Raw genomic sequence first — 25,292 nt, 5'->3', positions numbered from 1 at the left:
ATACTGAGAGATGGTAGCTAAAGGACATCCAAAGTGATAGAGACTTCTTTTCCGGTGAGAAATAAAGTGCACAATGCAACTAACAAGAGAAATGCCACAAAAGAACAAGGTTATAAAAAGCCAAATTGTCAGGGGGGAAAGAGCAAATACAGTATCAAAATAATGAGATCGTTCTGGAGGCAGCAATATCCACTTCTGCCAAACTGAAAACTTCCAGCCACATACAGCAAGGTACTGTTAGAATTTTAGTATTTTTATGAATAGGTGGTTTAAACTATTTTGGTTGCATTAACTGCCTAATATTTCAACTGAGAGATATTTGTTCTCTAACATTTAATTCAACATTAACACATTTTGAAGTAAAAATGCCACTTTCACTTCGGTGTAGTTATTGTGAAGGCTGAGAGGAAGGAGCATAACTGGATATGATAGCATAGAATAAGTAATCGACCACTGTTCTAGCCATTACTAGTTTATTAAGACAGTTCTGAGTAATGGTATAGAGCAATTATTTATTTTCCCCATGTAGTTTCCAATGATCCGCGTGTTCTCTTTTGTCTCTTTCCCTTGTCCTCATCCCACAGAAGCTTCAGGCTTTTTAACCCTTCTCCTTTCCCTGGTGTCTTGATTCTCAGAGTCAATTATTTCCATTTGGAACTGGAAGTCCACGAGGAGAACGTGGAGGGGATGAAACTGGTGCTATTTCAGATCCTCCCACATGAGAGTGAAATATTTACAAAGCTAGCATATGTCTTTCTTGGTAATAATGACTAGCTCTCGTGGTGTAATTGCAATGAATAATTAGGCTAATTGAGTCCACCTTGCTTTTCTCCAATGTAGTACAGATTCAGTTCTATTATTTTAGCATTGCACAGGCCAGGACTTGAGAAGGGATGTAGAAAAGGACCCCATGCCAGGATGGGGAGAAAAAATTATCCAACATGTCTTATTAAATCCACAGTGATTAAACAAAAATTATTTGCAGTCCCTTTTGGGTAGAGAAAATATCTATGAGAACTTTCAGCCATTATTTAAGTCATCTTTTTTTTTTTTTAAAGATTTTATTTATTTATTTGACAGAGATAGAGACAGCCAGCGAGAGAGGGAACACAAGCAGGGGGAATAGGAGAGGAAGAAGCAGGCTCATAGCGGAGGAGCCTGATGTGGGGCTCGGTCCCATAACGCCGGGATCACTCCCTGAGCCGAAGGCAGATGCCCAACCGCTGTGCCACCCAGGCGCCCCTATTTAAGTCATCTTAATATGGTTATAGAATATTCTAATTATTAATATTGAAACCACCGAATTGACAAGAAAAGTTATCTTCACGTTGTGTTTAAATGTAGCCCTTCCCTGAAATACATAGACTTTAAGAAATAGAAAATAACTTCTGGCAATCGCAAGGATTGAAGCCATTGTAAACTGCTCACCACAAAGTCTTCCCTACAAAAACTACTTCTGGAATGAACCACAAGAGACTATGGAGTCTGGGAAACAAACTGAGGGCTTCAGAGGGGCCGGGGGTGGGGGGATGGGCTAGCCAGTGATGGGTATTAAGGTGGTCACATATTGCATGGAGCACTGGGTGTTATACGCAAACAATGAATCATGGAACATTACATCAAAAACTAAGGATGTACTGTATGGTGACTAACATAACATAATAAAAAATTATTTAAAAAAAAAAAGCTACTTCTACTGAAATGCTTTAAGAATGTAAAATTACATATTGAAATAAATATTTCACTCTTTTCCAAAGAAGAATATGCTTTGCATTTAGTTTTACATATCCTGGTGCTTTATATAAAATGCTGTACCAGGAGGACATGAAGAAATGTGCAGTGAAGTAAAAGTTGGGCTCTCGGATTCTCCTCCCTATACTACCGTCCACGTCCTCTGCCGAGTTCAGCTTGCAGGTCACTCTCGATACATCAGCTCCTTAAACTGAAACTGAACAGGTTGGATTAAGTCATTGCTTTCTTGGCTTTGTGTTTGGAAGTTTAGGTTTCCACATAAGAGCCTCAAAAGGGTGGGGGCGCCTGGGTGGCTCAGTCGGTTAAGCATCTGCCTTCGGCTCAGGTCATGATCCCAGGGTCCCTGCTGCACGGGGAACCTGCTTCTCCCTCTCCCTCTGCCTGCCGCTCCCCCTTGCTTGTTCTCTCTCTCTCCCTGTCAAATAAATAAATAAATAAAATCTTAAAAAAAAAAAGAGTCTCAGAATGGGGAACGGTGGGGTACGGGAGGAGTGGCAGGGTGAATGGAGGGTTCAATACTCACATCAAAAAGGCAACCCCATTTTATCCTTTTATTTTGGGACTTCACTTATAAATTTTTTGGGGAAAAATTCCCCTACTAAAAGCTGCTTACAAACCCCAATTCTCCTTATACTTTAAATTTAGCTTGTGATTATGTTTATTAATTAGCATACGAGGCTGATGTGTGTGAGACACACACTGTGAAGGTAGAACAAATGGAGGCAGATGGTAAAGAACCATTTCAATATAAATGAAGAATGAGACTCTTAAAACATTTTTTTCTGAAAATTTTATTCCATAAAATGTTTTCATGGTCAAATAAACTTAGAAAACACTGTAAATCTCCTTCAGCTTTACAGTGTACATTAACTGATTAAAGACCCTGGTAAGTCTTTTATATTTTGTTCAACACAAAGTTCCCCAGTCTTATTAGATGACAGAGCTTCATTTTAGCATATCTGTTACTCACTTATGGAAACATGCTGCCATAGGGAAATAGAAGTGAGGCAGAAAGAAGATACTTTATTTTCCACTGTCTCTGTAGCCAATACTTGGTGAAATCATCCAGAACATTAGTGAGCTTTACATTCTCTTATTTTCTGACATGGATAAATTGGGTTCTTGCTACAGCATCCATGCCAAATACTGCCTGACATACTGACACAGAAGCTTCCAATATCGGTTAAAGATGACTTAATGCAGAATACATTACACAGGACTGTAGACTGAACAAATAATTGCGAGTTTCTTTTCATGTCATGTCTTTTTAATAATAGGAATGGAATCCATTTACAGACAGGAAAAATACTTAGTTGCCATAGAAATGATATGTGTTCCTTAATAAAGGAAAGTCAACTAAAGGGTTCAGATAAGAAAATTCCATTAATTAGTGGTTTCTACAAAGTATTGATTGGTCTTCTCAACTTGAAAATATTAAAAGCATTTAGCTATTAGTTTAAATGCAGGTTATTTTAGTCAAGCTTGTTTCTTGCATATATGGTATGCAACAGCATTATTTTATGTAAATTAGCATAAATTATTGTGGTTGTGAATTGAATTATTCTATTGTAGCAGAAGAGGTAGAAAGGAATCAATTGCCAGTTCAAGAAGTCCCAAATGTTATTCTTTTGATGGTCCACTATTTTATACATTAGTAATAAATATCCACACAAGAATAATAATAAAAAATACTTTATTTTAAATATACTATCCAGATTATCCGCAGAGATAGTAAAAGACATTAGATTTTTCCTATCATAACTTAAGGAAGAAATTATTTATTATTTTTTCAAAAACTTTTAAATGGAGATATAGCATACATAGCCTGATGCCCCAAGCTTAAGCACACAGCTTAGTGAGTTTTTAAATATGGATACACCTGAGAGCCACCAATGCGATCAATAGCTAGGACATTTCCAGTACCACACAAGCTTCCTTAGGGCCCATTCCTAGTGGATACCCATCCGCAGCACCGCTAAGATAAAGATAAACATTATTCCGATTTCTTTCATCGTGGATTAGTTTTGCCCTTTCTTGAACTTCATATAAATGAAACCATGTAGTATCCCATATTGACCTATATTGTGTCTGGCTTTGTCACTATGTTCATGAGATTCATTCATATAAATATTATGAATATTAAAAGAACGGCTGTACGTATTCCTGGACCTGTCTTCTGTAGATCACCACTTAACATCACTTGGGGTGGAATTTCTTGGGCACAGGTAGGTATAGATGGAGTCTTAGTAAATAACGGCCAACAGTAAATTTAGCGGATGCCGCATTTTTTATTAGGAAAAAGACCATGTGAATCAGTGTTAGCCCATTTAAAGGTTCTTACGAACTCATGTAATTGAATCCCTTGTATTAATCAATTGGAGATGACCCAGGGACAAAGTGACATGTTAAAATTCACATAGCTCACAAATGCCTTATCTTGATCTGAGACCCCTACATTTTGTTAACCGATCCCCCCCCCCCACACACATTCCTACATTCCTCTCCTTGACCAGCAGCCTGACATATAGATTGAACTTGCACTTCAGAGTCAGGCAAGGCTGGATTCAAATCTGTTTTCTGCAGCCCTCCATCCCCAACCACCCTTGTACCTGATACGACTTAACTTTCAAGTTGTCGTGAGAATTAAATGCGTTAATGTACACAAAAAGCCTGAGGTATAATAGGGTCTCGGAATTATTTGTTCTTATTCCACCTACATTCTGCTGCTTCCTGAAATATATCCTTAGGCATATTACTTAAGGCTTTAGAGCCTGTAATTCTTTATTTTTAAAGTGGCCATAATTCTGTCTCCTCTGCCAATTTCATATAACTCTTGTGAGGATTAACTGATAATATAATAAAAAAAATTCTCTTACCTCATGCAATAAAGACTCACATTTGGGAAATAGAAAAAGCTAGATCCAGGGAGGAATTAAAAATTATATATCAACTGTGCATATTTTATTTAATGTAAATTTAAATCTGTATTTATTGTTCAGTCTTTACTTTCAGGTCAGGACTTTTCCTTTGGCTAAGGGTCTACTTTGGCATCCAGACTGTCTTTGTTGTGTAGAAAATACCCACAGGGTGAAGTCAGTGAAAATGTTGGACTAGGGACATCTGGGGACCATTGCTCCCCAGAAACACCTAAACACTTGTCAAAAACTGTCAAAACTAACCTCACTGGAATGTAGGAAGATAGTCAATGGTTTACAGCAACTGAGAGGATGCTTAACTTGGAGAAAGGTCACCGAAACAAGATCAGATATTTTAACTAACCTAGATCCACCCCCTGCCCCGGTGCACAGTGATCTTGAAGATGACAGCCTGTCCCTACTGTAGGCACCTGGTTCCGGAGGCAACAGAGTGGCCTTTGTTCCCAAGGAACTGTGCTTATCTGGTTTTACCTGACCAGGAGTTTCCCTTTGTTTTGCCTAACTCAGAACTCTGCAAGGCTGAACAGTAACCCAGCCCTCAAAAACAATAAAATCCAAGTGAACAAGCCACTGCTGCCTAGAATGAAAAAGAACAGTAGGGATAAATAATAGACATGCCAAAAGCCTGCAAGGAAAAGCTGAATAGTTAGGTTTTTGGGGAGAAAAGGAGATTTGAAAAATTTCCACGTATACAGAGGGACCTACAAACCTACACCCATGCACAGAATAGGACACATCCTCAGAAGAGATCGTAAGCTTGCAACTGTAGCTGACCTTTAGGGTCAGCGCAAGCCGGAAGTGTGGACAAGACAAAGTTGTAAGTGGCCTGGAGAAGTACGGAAGGAATGCTACGACACGAGGCCACTATGAGAACACTTGGAGGGTGATTTTTTCATTTCTTTTTTTTCTGTTTTGTTTGCACGTCATAAATGTCCACTTTTTGACCATAAATTGTGAAGCATGCAAAGAAGAAAATATGGACCGTACACAGGAAAAAAGAATTGAACAAAAACTGCCTTGAGTAAGCACAGATATTGGCTGTAGTGGACAAAGACTTTACGTCAACTCTCTTAAATACGCTTCTTAAGTGTCCAAGGGAAACAATGCACATATAACTAAAAGGATGGGAGAACAATGGCTCAGCAAACAGAACAATCAATAAAGTGAAATTATGAAAAGTAGAAATTATGGAGCAGAAGACTACAATAGCTGAAATGAAAAATACACTAAAGGGGTTCAACAGCAGATTTGAGCAGCTAGATGGAAGAATTAGCAAAGTTGGTGGTGGGTCAAATGAAAATTTTCAGCTTAAGGAGCAGAAAGAAAATATGATAAAAAGTGAATAGGGGCACCTGGGTGGCTCAGTCTGTTAAGCCTTTGCCTTTGGCTCAGGTCATGCTTCTGGGGTCCTGGGATCAAACCCCGCATTGGGCTCCCTGCTCAGTGGGGAGTCTGCTTCTCCCTCCCCCCACCCACCTGCTCATGCTCTCTCTCTCTCAAATAAATAAATAAAATCCTGAAAAAATAAGGAGATCTGAACAATGCATATACGGAACCCTCTGCCCAACAACAGCAGAATACACATTCTCCTCATGTGCACATGGAACATTCTCAAGAATAATCAATATGTTAGGCCTATAAACAAAATTCAGTAAATTTGAAAGATTAAATTATACAAAGCATCTTCTCTTACTACATAGACTTAAATTAGAAATCAATAACAGAAGGAAAACTGGAAAATTCACAAATATGTGGAAATAAAATACACTCTCACACAACAAATGTATCAAAGAAGAAATCACAAAGAAAGTAAAAAGTACCTTGAGAGGAACAGAAGCACAATACAATATACCAAAATGTAATGGGATGCAGGAAAGCACTGCTCAGAAGGAAACTTACAGCTGTAAATGCCTATAGAAAAAAGAATAAAACATCTGAAATCAATAAAGTAACTTTATTTACACTCTAAGGAGCTAGAAAAAGAGGAGCAAATTAAACCCAAAACTAGCAGAAGGAAGGAAATAAGAAAGATTAGTGAGGAGATACATAAAATAGAGAATAGGAAAATGACAAGAGAACATGAAGGAAACCAAAATTTGATTCTCTGAAAGACAAAATTGACAAATATTTAGCTAGACCAACTAAGAGAAAAAGAATGAAGGCACCGATAACTAATCAAAAGTGAAAGTAGGAACACTACTACAAACCTTACAGAAATAAAAGGAATTATGAGATAATACCATCAACAATTTATAACCTAGATGAAATGGACAAATTCCTAGAAACACATAGACTTACATAATTGACTCAAGAAGAAATTAAAAAATATGAAAATACCTATAACAGAATATTGAAGCCATAAAAACAAAACAAAACAAAACAAAACAACAACAACAAAAAAAAACCACACCTCTCAAAAAAGAAAAATCCAGAACCAGAGGGCTTCACTGGTAGATTCTACCGAACATTTAGAGAATTAACACAAATCATTCTGAAGCTTTTCCAAAAAATATAGGAGGAAGGAATATTTTTTAAACATATTCCATATGGCCAGTATTATTCTGATCCCAAGGAGCAAATGTTCATGAACTTGGATTGACAATTGCTCCTTAGTTATAGCACGAAACAGAAGCAATGGTTTTTCAATATGTTAAACATACAATTAGGATAAGCCCCGGTAATTCCTCTTCCAGAAATACACCCAAAGGGCTTGCAAACAGGTACTCAATAATTTGTACACAAATGTTCATAGCACCACTATTCGCAATAGCCAAAAGGGGGAAGTAACCCAAATGTCCATCAACGAGTGAATGCATAAACCAATGGGATATATCCATACTGTGAAATATTATTCAGCTATAAAAAAGAATGAAGTACTGATATACACTCTATATGGAAGAAGCTTGAAAATGCTATGCGAAGTGAAGGAAGCCAACACATAATAGACCGCCTACTGTATGATTCCATTTGTATGAACTCTCCAGAATAGGCAAACCCACAGTGACACAAAATAGATTAGCGGTTGCTAGGTTCTGAGAGGAGAAGATAATGGGGAGTGACCTCTTCATGGTATGAATTATCCCTTGGGGAGTGATGAAAAACGTCTGAAACTAGGTATTAGTGAGGATTGCACAAGTCGTGAACATACTTAATGCCCCTGAATTGTACATATTAGAATGGTTACAACTGTCAGTTTATGTGATGTGTATTCAACCACAACAAAAAGAAATATCAGAAAGAACCACAATGCATCACTTTCAACGGTTAGCTTTGTTTTGTAAAATAATGGGAAAAAATAGAGAAACTTAGGAGGGCAATTTGACAAATCATTCTAAATATTTTCTTTCTGCCGATCTTTTACCGTTTTGCTCACACATAGTTCGACTAAAAAGTTGGAAGCAATCATTCCAAAGACTTCCAGTTAGTTTTTAAAATGAACAACACTCTCTTTTTGCACTTTCATTTTATTCGTTTCCATAGAATTTAATTAGAATATGTAAGCCTATATTTATATATGTAAACAAACATATTTATAGAGACATGTGACTACAGTAAGTAGCAGGGTGAAGAAACAAACCTGATTCTTGGCAAGCAGCCCGGCTCTTGGAAGCAGAGGTGAGTGAGTCCATCGAGGAACACGCTACTACCAGGTTCTGGACACCACAGGCAGCTACCCCTGCATGTTTACAGAGACGACCAGGAGTGTGGATAATTCACGAAGTCGGTCAAAAGAGCTTCACTTGTGGTTGCTACATGTACAGTGAGCCTTGGTTCACAAAACCTTTTTCTTCTCTACTATGTGAACTTTAAGAATGCAAAGACCTACCTACATCATTCCTAACTGGGCCTTGGGTGCCTATAAATAGCGCCTGGCGCGTAATCGGTTCTCAATAAATACCTATGACCAAGAAATGACTCAACAAGAGTGTTTTACTCATTTAACAAGAGGGGATAAAAAGTACGTGCGAGTGTTTGAAAATATCTATGCTCCATATCACACGCTTTATACTTCTTTTCACTTTGCGGCCCGTATCTTCCTGTAGCCGATGCTTGTCTGGAACACGCCCTTTCAGTCAACAGGGATTTGTAAACAGCTGCACAGTTCTCTACGGAAACCACAAGACGAAATAAATGGCACTTTTCATTATTTTACAAGTTGGATTATGGGGCCAACATTTTACAGGGCAATAAGAAAATGAAAAAATTAAAGTAGAACTTACACATTATCATGTATTGTGTGTGCCAACTTGCTTTTGAATCTCAGCTTTGCTTTACAATCCCAGCCTTGCTTAACGACTCTGTTAAGCCCGAAAGCCATCAAATGCGGTGGATATGGGTATCTACAGCCTAGCTGACCAAAGGGTAAGTGATACGCTTATTTTTAAAAAGAGTTTCCATTCTTATCCCTGTATTTAGTTACTTCGACTTTAAAAATGCTTGTTTTTCTTGAAACGTTGCTTGTGTGGTCGGACCAAGTGCAGACTGTCTTCAGGGCAAGTGAGGGAGGAAAAACAAAATTACTTCAGCTATTTCCAAGGAAGGAAAACATATACTATGTATATCTGTCATTTTAATTAAATTAAGAAGAGACATTTGAGGCACCCTCAGCATTTTGAAAGTCATCCAGTGTGCCTATCCCAAAGGCAGTGTGGTTGGTGGAAAAAACAGGAGCCTGGAACCAAAAAAATCTTGATCTCAGTAAAAAAGTTGCCACTCTTGGCTGTAAGATCTTGGACAAGTCCTTTTACCATGCTTGGCCTTCTTTTCCATATTCGTAAATGTGGAAAATAGTAATACCCTCGTGGAAGTGGTAGTAAAGCAGTAGTCTGATAGCTTTACAAGATAATATTAACGTTGACATTAGTTATTATTTAGTGAAGTTCTCATATATGAACATAGGAACACGCCGGTTTCCTACAGACGCACAATGCCAAGTTCGGCCCCGCTTTCCACCTCCGCAAAATTGAACAGCTTCTGGTGTGGTGAGATAGCCATTATTTTCCAAGTGCCGGCAAGTTCCAAGCATTTCACGCTACAAATGATACAAAACTGTTAGCTCTTTATTTTCAGCTGTCTTTCGGGTCATACTGTTCCATCTACTCATCAACTCCCCAGGAGGGGGGCGGCATTGCCTCAAGTTCAGGGCTGCTGGTCTCCGACGCATCACCTACCTTTCACTTCTGGTTGTGGTTTTTTGCAAAAACTTCAGCCTATACTCAGGTCCTGGACTCACGGCTGTGTCCGGAAACCCCAACTTGCCCGAGCTCTGCGATGCAAAACCTACCATAGATTGAGGCTCATTATTCGTTTTCAGTCTTGCTTTGCCTCCCAGTTTTGACACCGTCATCTACCATTTGGCTATGGCTACAGCAATTCCCACATACACAAACATAAAAATGTGGTGGGGTAACCAAACTTCTATGTAAAAATTTTGAATACAGACGGCCCCGGCTTCTGATGGTTCAACTTACAGTGTTTCAACGCTATGATGATGCAAAAGTGATTTGTGTTCAGTAGAAACGATACTTTTCGGGGATTTTGAATTTTCCTCTGTACCCGATACTCTCTTGTGATACCGGGCAGCAGTGGCTCCCAGTCAGCCCCTCGATCACAAGGGTAAACAAGGGACGTACTTCCGACCATTCTGTACCTATTTTTCACTTTCCGTACAGTAGTCTCTCAACTATATGAGTATTCAATCAACGCATTTATTATACAATTAGCTTTGTGTTACGTTCTCTTGCCCAACTCTAGGCTGGTGTAAGTGCTCCGGGCACAAGTAGAGCAGGCTGAGCCGTGATGTTTGGAAGAACAGGTGCAGTGAAGGCATTTTCAACTGAACTGCATGGGTTTATCAGGAGGCAACCCCATCATAAGTCAAGGAAGATGGAGAAAGATGTTTCTTCTCACAGGAAGACCACAAGGCTAGCCAAGTTTTACACAGAAAGAGTTGGCTCTTAAAAAGTATATGAGCTTTATTTTACTTTCTCCACAAGAGGACAGCTCTCTTTCTTTCCGCCTAGCTACTCTGACAGAGCATGACCTCTTCACAGCCCTGTGACACACCGACGTCTGCTCGTTATGAGTCACGGTCTTCTACCGATGCCAAGAAAGAACTCCATAAAGTGACACCTTTTTAGAAAAAAAAAAAAAAAAAAAGCAGCAAAGTGGAATTTTCAGCAAATTATTTGACCTCATTTTCAGAGGACTATTTAAATTCTTCATAGAAGTTGTTTGAGACATTACCATTTTGAAGAAAGACATACCAAAACAACTACATTATTGAAATGGGCTAAGTTTTAAGGTTGAAATTTACTTTAGTAGGGCAGAGTAAATGAAAGGAACAGATTTCAGTCAGAACATAATCCAGTATCCATAAATAAAGCACTAGTCCAACCAACATTATGGAAACAGAACAAGAAGGAATTTTTACACTCAGAAAATATTCAGACTTTTTGCAGCAGTATTCTTTATAGGAACAGATGACAGTGAAACTCAAAAGCATGATTCTACAACACTCTGATTTGAACACGCAATTGCTTTCCTCTGTGAAGTTTACGATATGTTACATCCTCACAACTGAGCATCCGTTTTTATATACCAAAATGGCTGACTTTAAAATGGCGTGTTATTGAAAACTTCTTTCAGAATATCACCAGGGAAATTAAATATTTAACAGAAACTCTATGTTCCTATGAATACCTTATGAGAGAGCCTCAAGCTCTTTCCTGTTTCTTGCAGGAGAAACAGCAAGAGAAAAAGTCAGCTGGAGCCACACAGTTCATTGCATCAAGAACAGTAGACACCCACATCAAAGGATATCTCACTATCTTCTAATCCTTTCTACAATTCTCTTTGGTTTACAAAAGTTAACTCCTTTGGTTTACTGAATGATTCTTTAGTAGACAATTTATTCAATGAAATAGGGGTTTGTTTCCAAGTCAAAGATAGGGAATTACAGACACTTCAAATGAGATGGGGCTAAGGGGTGACTCCAACTTTATTCCCCATCTAGTTTTCTTCTGGGTGGGCATGAAAATGTGAGAAATGGTAAGAAGTTTATCAAAGGACAGCAGCAAGCTCAGAATTCTATAAAAGAAGGTGATCGGTCTTCAATACTGAAGAAGTTTCACAACAATCTTAGAGCTAAACTTTCTTTTTAAATTAAAGATATCAACTGAAATCTATCATTGTGGTGGCAAACTAAATAAATTTATTTTTTTTAATTTAAAGTCCATGCTTAAGACTTCGTCAGATCAAGACACATCTCTATGAAGAATCACAAGGAGGAGAAATGTAAAGAGAAGGAAAATAGGAGAAGGAGGAGGTAATTGAGAAAAAAAATGTGCATGTTTTCTTACATAAAAATAAATAAAATACAAAGGATCAGTTCAAATGAGGAGAAAAACAAAGCAATGAAAATGAAACCGCTTTTACTGTGATTGTGAAGCTGAAAAAGACAAATTTGAGAACAGTGAAGTATAAAAACATAATGACGGAATCCAGTGGCCAGTTATGGAAATGGCACTTACCCTGAAGGAATGTCTGGAAAAGTGTTTTCCAGTAGAAGCTGGTGAATGGCTGTGCCCCTAGTGAAAATGAAAGTAGGGAGCTACCGCCAGCCAAGGGAGGAGCGTCAGAGGGAACATTCCGCTGGCCAGGACAGCTGATGAAAGCCGAGCAGCCGCACCCAGTGCCAGGTCTGGGACAGTCTGGAGAGAGAGGAAGCCAAGGCGGAGCCTGAGCCGGTAGGAAAAAAATATCCAAATCCCAAGTTATAAAAAGCAAAACCAGAAAGGTCACTTAGGTACCTCTTGCTCTTTAGCTTATGGATAGAATTGTGGAATATTAAAGTAATGCTTAGGAAAAGCGTATCTTTGATGATGTGACCAAAACTAAATTGTGGGGGAGGAAAGTTACTCTGAGCACTTCATTTATTCAAAGAGCAGTCACGTAGAGTCCGTTCTTTGCTAATGCACGGTAGGTTTTAGGAACACAAAGATGAGAAGGAAGTCAGGGGAAGGACGGATTTCAATAAGGACAGACAGGACCACCATTGTTAAATACCACAAAGAACTCAAGCTTAAAAGTGCCCACTGGGTTTGGGAGTTAGAAAGTGATAGGTGATCTTAGCAGGAGCAGTTTTAGTGAATGGCAGAGACAGAAAGATTGTAGTAAATTGAAAAATAGTTGTAGGTTTATTAAAAAAAAAAAAAGAAAAGAAGTGTACATGTTCCTGCTAGAAAGGAGAGGGGGAAAAAACCAGATCAGAGACAGAGTGGCTATAGGGCTCAGATGCATTTGGTGTTATTATTGTCATATTGTGAAGGCAAATAGTAATTCAATTGATTGTGTTTCTCGATACGATATTCGGTTTATTCATATTAGGAATGATAATTTAGATCTGGAAAAGACCCTAGAGATCATTCAACCCACTTTTCAATCCACTTTTCACATTTTATAGGTGAAGAAACTAAGGACCTGAAAGTTGTGATTTTCTAGTCATTCATCTTAAAACTTCTAAGAGTAGACACCATCTGTCCAATATGTGGGAATAAAAAAAAATGCAATGATTGCTTAGGCCTGCCTTCCTCCCTCCCTTCCTTCTTTTTTTTCCCTTTTTTTTCTTCCTTCCTTCCTTCCTCTTCTCCTCCCAGGATTTGGAAATTCCTTCTCATGCTATCCATTCTAAATAAAGAATACGATTGAGGTTATTATCCAGATCAATTAAGGTGGAAACACAAAAGTACACATTTTTCTGTAGCTGTATGAGTCATATACTTCAGAGAACAGCGCATTTTGAAATGATCTTATGATTGCTGCACTCCACACTTTACTTTGCTTTCGTGCACCTGGCGTTTGTATAAACCATTCTTATAAAAAGCAACTTGTTTTAAAAATAAAACAACCAAACAAAAACTGGACACTTTTCCTATACAATTTCTTAGCAACAGTTTTAAAGTACTGTCATTAGAAACTGTGAATCTTATAGCTGGGCACCCCTCATTTAAAGTGTCGATAAAAATAATGGTCAGCTGTAAGTATGCCTCAAACCCTATAGTAAATAGTAGACATTTCGTAGTGCTGAACATTTTAGCGCTGAGAATATTTAGTGTTTAGAAGCAGACATTATGTGAACCTAGAAAAAAATGCAGGATTCAAAAACCTTATGCGACCTTCTACTCTAATTGAGCCAAATACATAAATTACAGCACCGTTGAATCTGGAAGAGGAAATGGCTTATTAGGTCATCTAGTATTTCCCCTGCTAAATTTGAACAGTTCCCTACAGCATATTTTCTAACGCTGTAAGTCTGGTTTTGAAAGTTTCACGTGATAACACTTGTCACCACGTCCTTGAAAAGCTATTAATCTGGTCGAGCTTCAAAGGAGGTCTCTAATCATGTTGAACTAGAAGCTTTCTTTTCTGTACACGATTCCACCAGCTTCCCTGCCTGGCACCCATCTCCAATAGACTTCCCCTTCCTTTTTCTAAGGATTCGAATTGCATGGAGCCAACCCGAAGGAAAAGTGGAAAAGTGGCAGCACCTTGCCAGCAGTGAACCCCTGCTCTCCACTCCCTCTCCAAGTTCAGACATGGCAGCGAAGTGTTGCCCACGTACTGAAAAGTATCTTGCCCTCTTCCTTTTTTTCAACGGTAGCGTTCCCTGAAAGAAGGCTATGAGAATCTAAAATTATATTTATCATCCTTTAGGGTGGATTTTCTTTTATTGTTAGCACTGTGTTTTCCCTGGCCTGTGTGCAAAGCGGACACCCCATTACCGCAGTTTGTTCATAATGGATACAAGATGACAGGCTGATAATTATCCATAGCTAATTTACCTTCTCTAAATTACTTGAGAGAGCAGAGAAGAACGAACTTTGGGGTTCATACCTAGAGAGTGATACGTCGTTAAGTTTCATCCTAATTAACAACTGAGGTAGTCACTCTGCAAGGGAACCGAAAGGCAATTTTGGAAATTTGCGTCAGCATTTGCAAAAGTGTAAACATAGTTATTCAGAAGGTCTTTAAAACACTAATGTTGATATTTATGGGCTTTTATGTGCTAGGACTGGCACAGTGCAGACTATTAAATTTTCAGAAATTTTGTGAGCCAGTGAGAGACGCCAATGATTAAATATTAAATTATATGAACTAACAAATAAATTATATTAAAACAAAGACAGTACACTCTAAAAATTCATCATTTCCTAACTATTTTACTACCTTTCAGTATTATCAATGCTCTCGAGACTATTCATATCTATCGCCTCCTTATGGTGGAAATATTGTGAACTAGTCTGTGCCCTGAGCATTTCTTTCCAAGACTGTGCTCGGTGACTTCATGGTCGTAGCTTGAAACCAGTAAACGCCACAAGGCAGGGCTCTGCGGTCCCCCAAAAGCTGGGCTCTGCGGTCCCCCAAAAGCTGGGCTCTGCGGTCCCCCAAAAGCAGGGCTCTGCGGTCCCCCAAAAGCTGGGCTCTGCGGTCCCCCAAAAGCTGGGCTCTGCGTGCGGTCCCCCAAAAGCTGCTGGGCTCTGCGGTCCCCCAAAAGCTGGGCTCTGCGGTCCCCCAAAAGCTGGGCTCTGCGGTCCCCCAAAAGCTGGGCTCTGCGGTCCCCCAAAAGCTGGGCTCTGCGGTCCCCCAAAAGCTGGGCTCTGCGGTCCCCCAAAAGCAGGGCTCTGCGGTCCCCCAAAAGCTGGGCTCTGCGCATTTGCCATCACACCACTATTGACAAGACTATAAAATAACTTTATTTTTAAAAAACCCTGAACACAGATAAGTAAGGAAAAAGGAAGACACTGAATATCTATCAGCAATTCTATCAGTTGTATAATGTCCTTCTTATATACTCACTTTGATACCTTTTAGCTGAATTCTGCAATTGGTTTCTCTTACTAACCTTTCTGCTACAATATAACATTTAAGAAAATATAAAATAAGAAAATTAAAAATACAATTATAATAAAGTTGATTCTTAGAAGCAAAGTTGTGGATGTCACTTTGTAATGCAAATAGGTTAATTTTTGTAAGTACCAATTTGGTTCCAAATTTTCTAGAAGAAAACCAAAAATGGAACTCAATGATAGTGTGCTTTTTATCTGGAGAGACACTTACTTTTCTTGCAGCTGAATACAAGGAGTGATGCATTTTATGGGTCATTATGAAATAGATATTAAATTAAACGTTTTTAATGTTGTAAGCCTCTAGGGGCACTAGATTAAAACCCAGTATATACAGGCTCCAAATACATGTTCTTTGAATCAATAAATTCATAAGCAAACTATAGCTAAATTGATTTGTCTGATACCCTCTATGTAAACCCAAGGTGCAATTTCTTTAATATATTGAAGATATTTCACTGCGGCAGTTAGAGCTTAAAAAACAGAGCAGTATGAATTTTGCTACAGACTTATTATGAGAAAGAGATGTTTCTGGCTTGTGAGACCTAAAACATAAAGTGGGAGATTTTTACTATTCTCTTAAATTATTGATTGAATTAAGTCCCCTCTCATTAAAACTGGCTCAAAGACACATGGCAAATAGGTGACAGTGTCTGAATTGCACCAGCATCAGAAAACATCTGTTAGATGTGTCACGAGAGGCCTCGATCAAGTAGCCACATTCTCTTTGCTGACTAAAAGGAGATCCATGGGCTGAAGGTATCAGGTATATAAGAAGGAAAAATTCACATTTTTTGACAGAAAATTTCACATAGTAGCTTAATTTTTGCTCCTATACAAGGAGGACTACGGTTGTATCTTAGAAAAAAACAAATATTTCTCTATATAATGAGGCAAACTATCCCAAAGGCCATGCAACAGAAAGCTCACATAGTAGCTTAATTTTTGCTCCTATACAAGGAGGACTACGGTTGTATCTTAGAAAAAAACAAATATTTCTCTATATAATGAGGCAAACTATCCCAAAGGCCATGCAACAGAAAGCTCACAGACCAAATTAAGAATTTAATTTGAGACACACACACACACACACACACACACACACACACACACCTCAAGAGCAGAGATAGACTAAAATGTAGTAAAATATTGGGCTAGTATTTTCAGGTTCACAGATCTGTTACTTTGATCCACTAAACTTTTGTTTCTTTCTGCAGAATCTCCTCTTTTTTTTTTTAAAGATTTTATTTATTTATTTATTTGACAGAGAGAGAGAGATAGAGACAGCCAGCGAGAGAGGGAACACAAGCAGGGGGAGCGGCAGGCAGAGGGAGAAGCCGGCTCCCAGCAGAGGAGCCTGATGTGGGGCTCGATCCCAGAACGCCAGGATCACGCCCTGAGCCGAAGGCAGACGCTTAACGACTGAGCCACCCAGGCGCCCCAGAATCTCAATTCATCTATACTGACTTATACAGTCTCCATTTACTTTATGAAGTTAGCAAAATTTGAATAGAAAAATTTTTATATCTAGTAAATGTACAAAAATAAAATGGCATACCAGCCCCATTGTAAATAAAAAGGCAGTTTTTAAAAAAATATATATTACTGTACAGTGTAGCAAGCTAATAATATTTTAAACAGTGCTCATTTCAGTAGTTCAAGGGTAACTCGTTATTGGATCTATTAGCATAGCTTATTGAATCAAAGAATTAAAGAAAAAATTCCATAAATCATAGCAAACGATGCCACAAAGGCATTTAATAAATTCACCCAGAGCCGTCACATTCCAGAGCACATATAGAAGACAGCTACTTAAATAGATAAAAAAATTAATGTGGTCCAACTCACATTTGTGTTTATTCTCAAAGTTGATTTCATGTTCAGAAAAAATATATATCAAATCAGTCTAAAATGCTTTTATTTTCAAGTGTCAAGAAAAATATCCCAGGAAATTAAGATGTGAGTATTCCACAAGATCCAGATTTGAAAATAAACTGTGAAATCTGGAAATATTACTGTAAAGGTCCGTTTTCGGTGTGTGGGGAGAAAATGTTATTCTGGGAAACCCTGCAAGCCAACTGCCTTCCTTATGTTACGGAATAGTTTATATCAGAAGGACCAGTTCTGTGACCTGTTCCATGTTTCAGTTGCTGCCTGGGGTAAATCTCAGCGTAAGATCATGTTTTATTTTTATCAGGAATTCCAGCTGCCCACCTGCTCCTGCATCCATGTGCTATTTCTGTGTAAATACATCCGAGCTCAAAACACCTTCCAGGCTTCTCTAAGGGTCCAGTCTCATGCTATCAATTCCGCGCAAGGTACACTTTACTGAAGATTGCACGTGGGAGGCGGGGGATGACCTTAAAATCGTATATCCCTCAGCAAAGTATGTAAACAGCCCCAAAGTTCTGTCAGTTCTCAGAAACGCTCTCTTGTTGGTATGGCCAAGGGCAGCGAAAGTTATTTTACCTTAACCAAAAATAGTTCTCCCACACTGGGCTCACCCGGCTGGTTTTTCTCCCTTGCGTGGTTCAGAGCCTCTGCCTCCAAACCCGCGTCAGTAAAGTGAACGTGACTGTATCTTCCAGTTAAGATCGCCTACCTCGCTTGTAATGTTGGCCCGGCCGCCATTTTGATGACCTGGGGTCCAGACAGGGTTCTCGCTCTCCGGTCAAGGAGACATTATTTTAAAAGAAGATATTAAAACCCAGGGCTCTTCCAAGTGGGACTTTCCAAACGACGACTTTCTCTATAGCTTTACGGTAGAGCGCTAAATCCTACCCTGAATTCACGGCCGGGCTCCGGCTCAGGCTTTGTGCAGAGTACGCACCGGGTTGGCTCAAGTACCAGCACATCATTTATCTACGCAGCTGAATCGGGAACACATCAGGGTGTGCCTGCACAGACATTTTCTGTACTGGTTTCTTTCTGACTCACATTTTGATTTTGAACAAGTCAACCACTGTAAGCCTGAGTCTCATTGTCTAAAAAATAGAAAAAAAACTTCAGGAGATTGTTAAAATAAGTGGGAAAAAAATATGTACAAAGGCCTAGCACATAATAGATATTTAACTAAATGCCAGATACTTATGATAATTATTAGTCAAGGGTTATGAATTCAACTCTTTTATCTTTTACTGGAGGATACTGACACCCAGAGCGTGAGCTCTAAGTTTGTTGTTATATCTTAAAAGCTCAGCAGTTTGCCTGGAATGTCATTGGCAATAAAGCAAGACGTAACAAAACAAAATAAAACTGCGTGTCGAGTACTGAATGGCTCCTCATTCTTTCATCTTAGAGCTGGGACCTAATTCACCAGCCTTCATACCCTTCTAGTTGCACTAAATAATTTTACAAAATTATTATTTAGTAGAAAGGCAGCATCGGGGCACAGATTTCTTATGAAGGTCAGCTTGAGGTTAAATATTACAAACTTCCTTATTTCTGTTTCTGTGATATTATTGTCCAATTAAATTTTTATAGAGAATCAGGTCCAGATTCCTTAGCATGGCATAAGAGAATCAACAAGGGATGAAATAACACCATGTTTGTTCTTCCAGCTTCATTTCCTGTCACTCTCTCTGACATGCTACACCTTCCAGACATATGGAACTACTTAAAATTTCATATATCTATGCCTTTATGCATTCATTTTTTAAGAAATTATTTTTAGAACATATCTAGATTTACAGAAAAATTGAGTAAATAATAGAGTTTCTATAGACTCTAAACCTATTTTCTCCTATTATTAATATCTAACATAAGTATGATACCTTTGTTACAATTAACGAATCCCTGCAGATCCATTATTAACTGAAATCTGTCTTTTATTCAGATTTTCTTAGTTTTTACTTAGTGTTCTCTTTTTACTCTAGGATCTCATCCAAGATACCACACTACTTTTGGCAGTTAGAGTTTCTCAGACTTTCCTTGTTTTTGATGGCCTTGACAGTTTTGAGGAGTACTGGTGAGGTATTTTGTAAAATGTCCCTCCATAGGGATTTTTCTGGTGTTTTTTTTATTATGAGGCTGGGGTTATATAGTTTTGGGAAGAAGTCCAGAGAAGTAAAGTAAAGTGCCATTTTCATTACCTGAGCTCTCAGTTGGTCCCTTTGTCTTTGGGGCATTTTCCCATCATTGTATTTTATGTTATTGCCGGCTTTTTGTTTGTTTGTTTTTTTGTTTTAGCACTTCGCACGAGATGTTCCGGGTTCATCTTGTCTATTTCCTGTCCAATCTAGAATCAGACATTTCCCCAGGAGCCCTGATTCCTTTTATTGCAGAATGATTTTAGGAACCAAGATCTGAGAACTGAGTGTGCTTATTGCTACGGGAACGTCCTTGCTTCTAGTTGACAGAACAAGGATGTATGTGTACATTCCACTTTATTTTTTACTTATAAAACAAACAAACAAACAAAATCCTATTACATGAACTTCAGGTCCCAGTTTAAGAACCCTTTGCTTTAGGAAAGCCTTCACTGTCTCAGCCATGAAAGTTGATTATCCCTTCCTTTGTGCCAAAACTTGACAATTATAGCAAGTACATTGTAAATGGAAATGATTTTCATATTTTTTCTTCTTCTAGATTTGGCACTTTCTGTGTGTCTGTTAAATGATAAACCTTATAAATGTAAGGGATGGAAATTGGAAGGTTATGTCCCCAAAGCCAATTTAAATGTCCCGCACATAAAAACTTGTCGAATTAGTATATTAGCCAACCATGTGTTCTTTTATGATAGCAACTTATGTGGTTGGTAAACTTTTCAAATTATATAGATCACGAGTGTTTTAAGTATGTAAGTTGATGAGTTTTTAAAAGTGAATATGTCCATGTAAACACCAGTGCAATCAATACACACATTTCCATTACCTCAGAAAGTTCTCTGATGACCCTTTCTAGTAAATCCTAACTTTGTCTCAATGGGCAACCATGGTTAAGATGAAATTCCCTGTAGATTAGTTTCACCTATTTTGAACGCCATAAAGGGGATTATATATGGATACTTTTAGAGTCTGGCTTCTTTGGTTCAACATAAAATTCTGATATTCTTTCATATGTTTGCCTGCAATTAAAAGTTTATTCTTTTTAATTGTTGAGTAGAATTGTATTGTATGATTATATTACAATTTGTTTAGCAATTTCCTGAATGATGGACATATGACTTGTTTTATTTTATTTATTTTATTTTTTTGAGTGAAGTAAGACTGTCTTTATTCTTTTTTCTTTTTTTAAGTTTTTATTTAAATTCCAGTTAGTTGGCATACAGTAATATTAGTTTCAGGTATAAAATTTAGTGATTTAACACTTATATACTTGTTTTTAGTTTTTGACTTATTACTAATAAAGCTGCTATAATATTTACATACAGGTCTTTTATTTCTCTTGGGAACTAACTTGAGGCAGAATTGTTGAGTCATATGGTGGGTGCACATTTAGTTTTATAAGGAGCTCCCTGTTTTCCAAAGTGTTGATAACTGTCTTGGATTCACATCAGCAATGTATGAATGTTTCAGATTGTCTAAATCCTTGCCAATGTTTGCTGTTTTCAGGCCATTTAGTTTTAGCCATTTTAAGGGGTCTTAAGAGAAGTTGTAATATGTATTTTCCTATGATTAATAATGATGAAGATTTTAGATGAGGAGTAATGATGATGAGGAAGACTTATTCATTTCTATACTTTTTGTGTGCATCTGAACTACGTATGCAAGGTTTTCATGCACTTTTGAAAATTTGTTATTTTTGATCATTAAATTAGATATATTTTTATTAGTAGACATTCATTATATATTCTGGACATAAGTTCTTATTTTATATGCACAGGGTGAATATTTTCTTCCAGTCTGTGGATTAATTTTTATTTTTTTATCAGTGTCCTATGGCAAACAAAAAAATTCAGTTATTATGATTGTCAATCATCATTTTGTCTTTCATGGTTTGTGCTGTATCTTGTTCAAGAATTCCTTGTTTACATTGAAGCTGTAAAGGTGTTACCCTATATTTTATTCTAAAAACTCTCTTTCTGGCTTTTACATTTAGGCCTATCCCCTGCTCCAAAATAGTTTTTATTATCAGGGTTCATATTTTTTCATGTTGTTCCAGCACCATTTGTTGAAAAGACTTCTCTTCCTCATTGAATAGCCTTAGTGCCTTTGTCAAACATTAAGTACTCGTAGATGTTTTGAATTATTTGAGCAGCTTAATTGGTTTTCTTCATCTGTTTGTCTATATATTTCTTTAAAACTTTTCGAGTATAGATGACACACAACGTTACATTAGTTTCAGATGTACAATACATTGATCGCCTTCTCTATATGTTGTGCTGGGCTCACCATAAGTGTAGCCACCATCTGTCACCATACAGTGCTATTACAATATCATTGACTAGATTCCCTTTGCTGACATCTTGCCATTTGTGAAAACATGGACATAGAGGGTATAAAACTAAGTGAAATAAGTCAGAGAGAAAGATAAATACCATATAAATTCACTCATTCATGGAATCAAAAAAGCAAAACAAATGAATAAACAAAAAAAAATCAGAATCAAACCTATAAACAAAGAGAAAAAACTGATAGTTGCCAGATGAAAAGTTTGGGCAAAATGGGTGATGGAGAGAGGGAGATAATAAGCTGCCAGTTATGGAATAAGTCAGTCACAGGAATGTTTGTCTATATTTATAAAAATACCATAATGACTATAGCATAATAAATCTTTAAAGAAGGTAATGTTCATTCTTTCTACTCCTTTTTCAGTATTGCTTTAACTATTATAGATCTTTTGCATTTCCACATACATTTTGAAATCACCTTGTCAATTTGTTAAAAAAAAATGTTTGGGATTTAGATTGAATTGTATTGGCCTTAAGATCAATTTGGAGAGAACTGATACCATAATCAGAAGGCTTCTTCAATGTCATTAACATGACATATTTCTCTATTTATTTAAGTCTTCCTTAATTTTTCTCTCTTTTTCTTAAGTTTTTAGAAGAGACACCTTGCACATCTTCTGTTAAACTTATCCCTAAGCATTTTAGATTTCTGATGCTAGTTTACTTTTAGATGAAGTTTCTTCTTGATTTTCCAATCGTTTGCTGCTACCATCTACTAATATGATTGTTTTTGTACATTTACCTTTATCTAGTAACTGCCAAATTGGTTGATTCTAGAGTTTGTTTTTCATATATTCAGCTTTTTTATATGAACAATTACATTATCTATAAATAAGTACAATTTTATTTATTTAATTCTAATATTTACACCTTTCTCTTTTTCTTATTTTATTTGATTTACTAGTAAATGTTGAGTGGAAGTGTTCAGAAATTTTTGCTTTGTTCTTATATTTCTTTATTAAATTTCATGTTGGCTGCAGTTTTTCCTGGGTAATTTCATACTGAGAACATTCCTTTCTATCTGTAGTTTGCAAAGAACATTATTTTAAATTATAAATAAAAGTTTAATTCTATAAAATGTTTTTTATGTATCTATTTAGATGATCCTGTAGTATTCACCTTCATTTTGTTATATACTAAATTGCTAATATTTTAAGAACCCTCCAATGAAGGTGGATAAATCTCACTAGATCATGATATGATACATTACAATTTTTTTATATTTCAATTTTTTATTTAAATTCTAGTTAGTTAGCATATAGGGTAATATTAATTTCAGGAGTGGAATTCAGTGATTCATCACTTACATATAAGACCCAGTGCTCATTACAAGTGGCCTCCTTAATGTCCACCCCCCATTTAACCCATCCCCCACCCTCCTCCCGCCATCAACCCTCAGTTTGTTCTCTATAGTTAAGAGTCTCTCTTATGGTTTGCTTCCCTCTGTTTTTTCTTCTTTCTTTCCCCTACATTCATCTATTTCTCAAATTCCACATATGAGTGAAATCATATGGTATTTGTATTTTTTTAAAGATTTATTTATTTATTTTAGAGAGAGTAAGGGAGGCAGAGGGAGATGGAGAGAGAGAATCTCAAGAAGTCTCCCCACTGAACATGGAGCCCAGTGTGGGGCTTGATCTGAGGACCCTGAGATCATGACCTGAGCTGAAATCAAGAGTTGGATGCTTAACTGACTGAGTGATCCAGGTGCTCCAGTGTTTGTCTTTGACTGACTTATTTGGCTTAGCATAATACACTCTAGCTCCATCCATGTCATTGCAGATGGCAAGATTTCATTCTTTTTGATGGCTGAGTAATATTCCATAATTTGGCTCTTTTTATAACTTGGCTATTGTTAATAATGCTGCTATAAACATCAGAGTGCATGTATCCCTTCGAATCAGTATTTTTGTATCCTTTGGGTAAATACCTAGTAGTGCAATTGTAGGTCATGGGGTAGTTCTATTTTTAACTTTTTGAGGAGCCTCCATACTGTTGTCCAGAGTGGCTGCATCAGCTCGCATTCCCACCAACAGTGTAAGAGGGTTTCCCTTTCTCTGCATCCTCACCAACATCTGTTGTTTCCTGAGTTGTTAATTTTAGCCATTCTGACAGGTGTTAGGTGCTACCTCATTGTGGTTTTGATTTGTATTTCCCCGATGATGAGTGATATTGAGCATCTTTCCATGTGTCTGTTGGCCATCTATATGTCTTCTTTGGAGAAATGTCTGTTCATGTCTTCTGCCCATCTCTTAACCGGATTATTTATTTTGGGGATGAGTTTGATAAGTTTTTTATAGATTTTGGATACTAGCCTTTATCTGATATGTCATTTGCAAGTCTCTTCTCCCATTCTGAAGGTTGCCTTTTAGTTTTGCTGATTGTTTCCTTCCATGCTCCGAAGATTTTATCTTGATGAAGTCCCAATAGTTCACTTTTGCTTTTGTTTCCCTTGCCTCAGGAGACATGTCTAGCAAGAAGTTACTATGGCCAAGGTCAAAGAGGTTGCTGCCTATGTTCTCCTTTAGGATTTTGATGGTTACCTGTTTCATGGTTAGGTCTTTGATCCATTTTGGATTTATTTTTGTGTATGGTGTAAGAAAGTGGTCCAGTTTCATTCTTCTGCATATTGCTTTCCAGTTTTCTTAATACCATTTGTCTTTTTTCCATTGGATATTCTTTCCTGTTTTGTTGAAGATTTGTTGACCATGTAGTTGTGGGTACATTTTTGGGTTTTCTTTTCTGCTCCACTGATCTATATGTTTGTTTTTGTGCTGATATCATGTTTTTTACAGCTTTGTAATATACCTTATTGTCTGAAATTGTGATTTCTCCAGCTTTGATTTTCTTCTTATGAAGAGTATTGATTTTTGTTCTAGCAAACAGAGGAATTACTACCTGATTACCTTAAACTCGTGAAGGGTAGATCTTTTGGGTTTTTTCTTACTTTTAGGATGAATCCCTTAGTTTCAACATGTTTTATTCCTACAATGTAGTCTTTCTGGGGCTTAAACAGGAAGTCAGTTATTTATCAAGGCTAACAATGCAGGACTCAAACTCCAAACTCTACTTTTTATTCTGCCTTGTCACCCTTTAACTTTTGCTATTCACTGGGTTCCTCAAAGTTCCCTCCATACTCACAACAACACTTTCATTTCAGTCAAGGTTTTCATGGGAGTTAAGTTGCAATGTTGAGGTCTCCCACTCTATGGCTGTCTTCCTTCCTGGTTATTCTCCCTTTGTATTCCCTTTGTTAAGCATTTTTGGGTGGATATTTTTTTTTTATTTTTTTAAAGATTTTATTTATTT

General features: G+C 37.4%; 2 long non-coding RNA genes across 2 annotated transcripts in view; one reads left to right on the top strand and one right to left on the bottom strand.

Moving 5' to 3' along the window:
- Window positions 1-25,292, top strand: part of LOC103657424 — a 102,148-nt gene that overhangs the window by 15,027 nt on the left and 61,829 nt on the right. The gene's annotated exons all lie outside the window — the stretch shown is intronic.
- On the bottom strand, window positions 7,280-12,870 carry LOC103657423. The gene is made up of 3 exons (XR_566844.2): window positions 12,221-12,870; window positions 8,909-10,820; window positions 7,280-8,794 (listed from the first exon to the last, which is right to left on the bottom strand). It is a non-coding gene; the product is annotated as an uncharacterized LOC103657423 (long non-coding RNA).

The sequence above is a fragment of the Ursus maritimus genome, unplaced genomic scaffold (genome assembly GCF_017311325.1).
Source record: "Ursus maritimus isolate PB19 unplaced genomic scaffold, ASM1731132v1 scaffold_29, whole genome shotgun sequence".
NCBI lineage: Eukaryota > Metazoa > Chordata > Mammalia > Carnivora > Ursidae > Ursus > Ursus maritimus.
The sequence above is the reverse complement of the archived record's forward strand: the minus strand, read 5'-3'. Positions and strand labels throughout refer to the sequence as shown.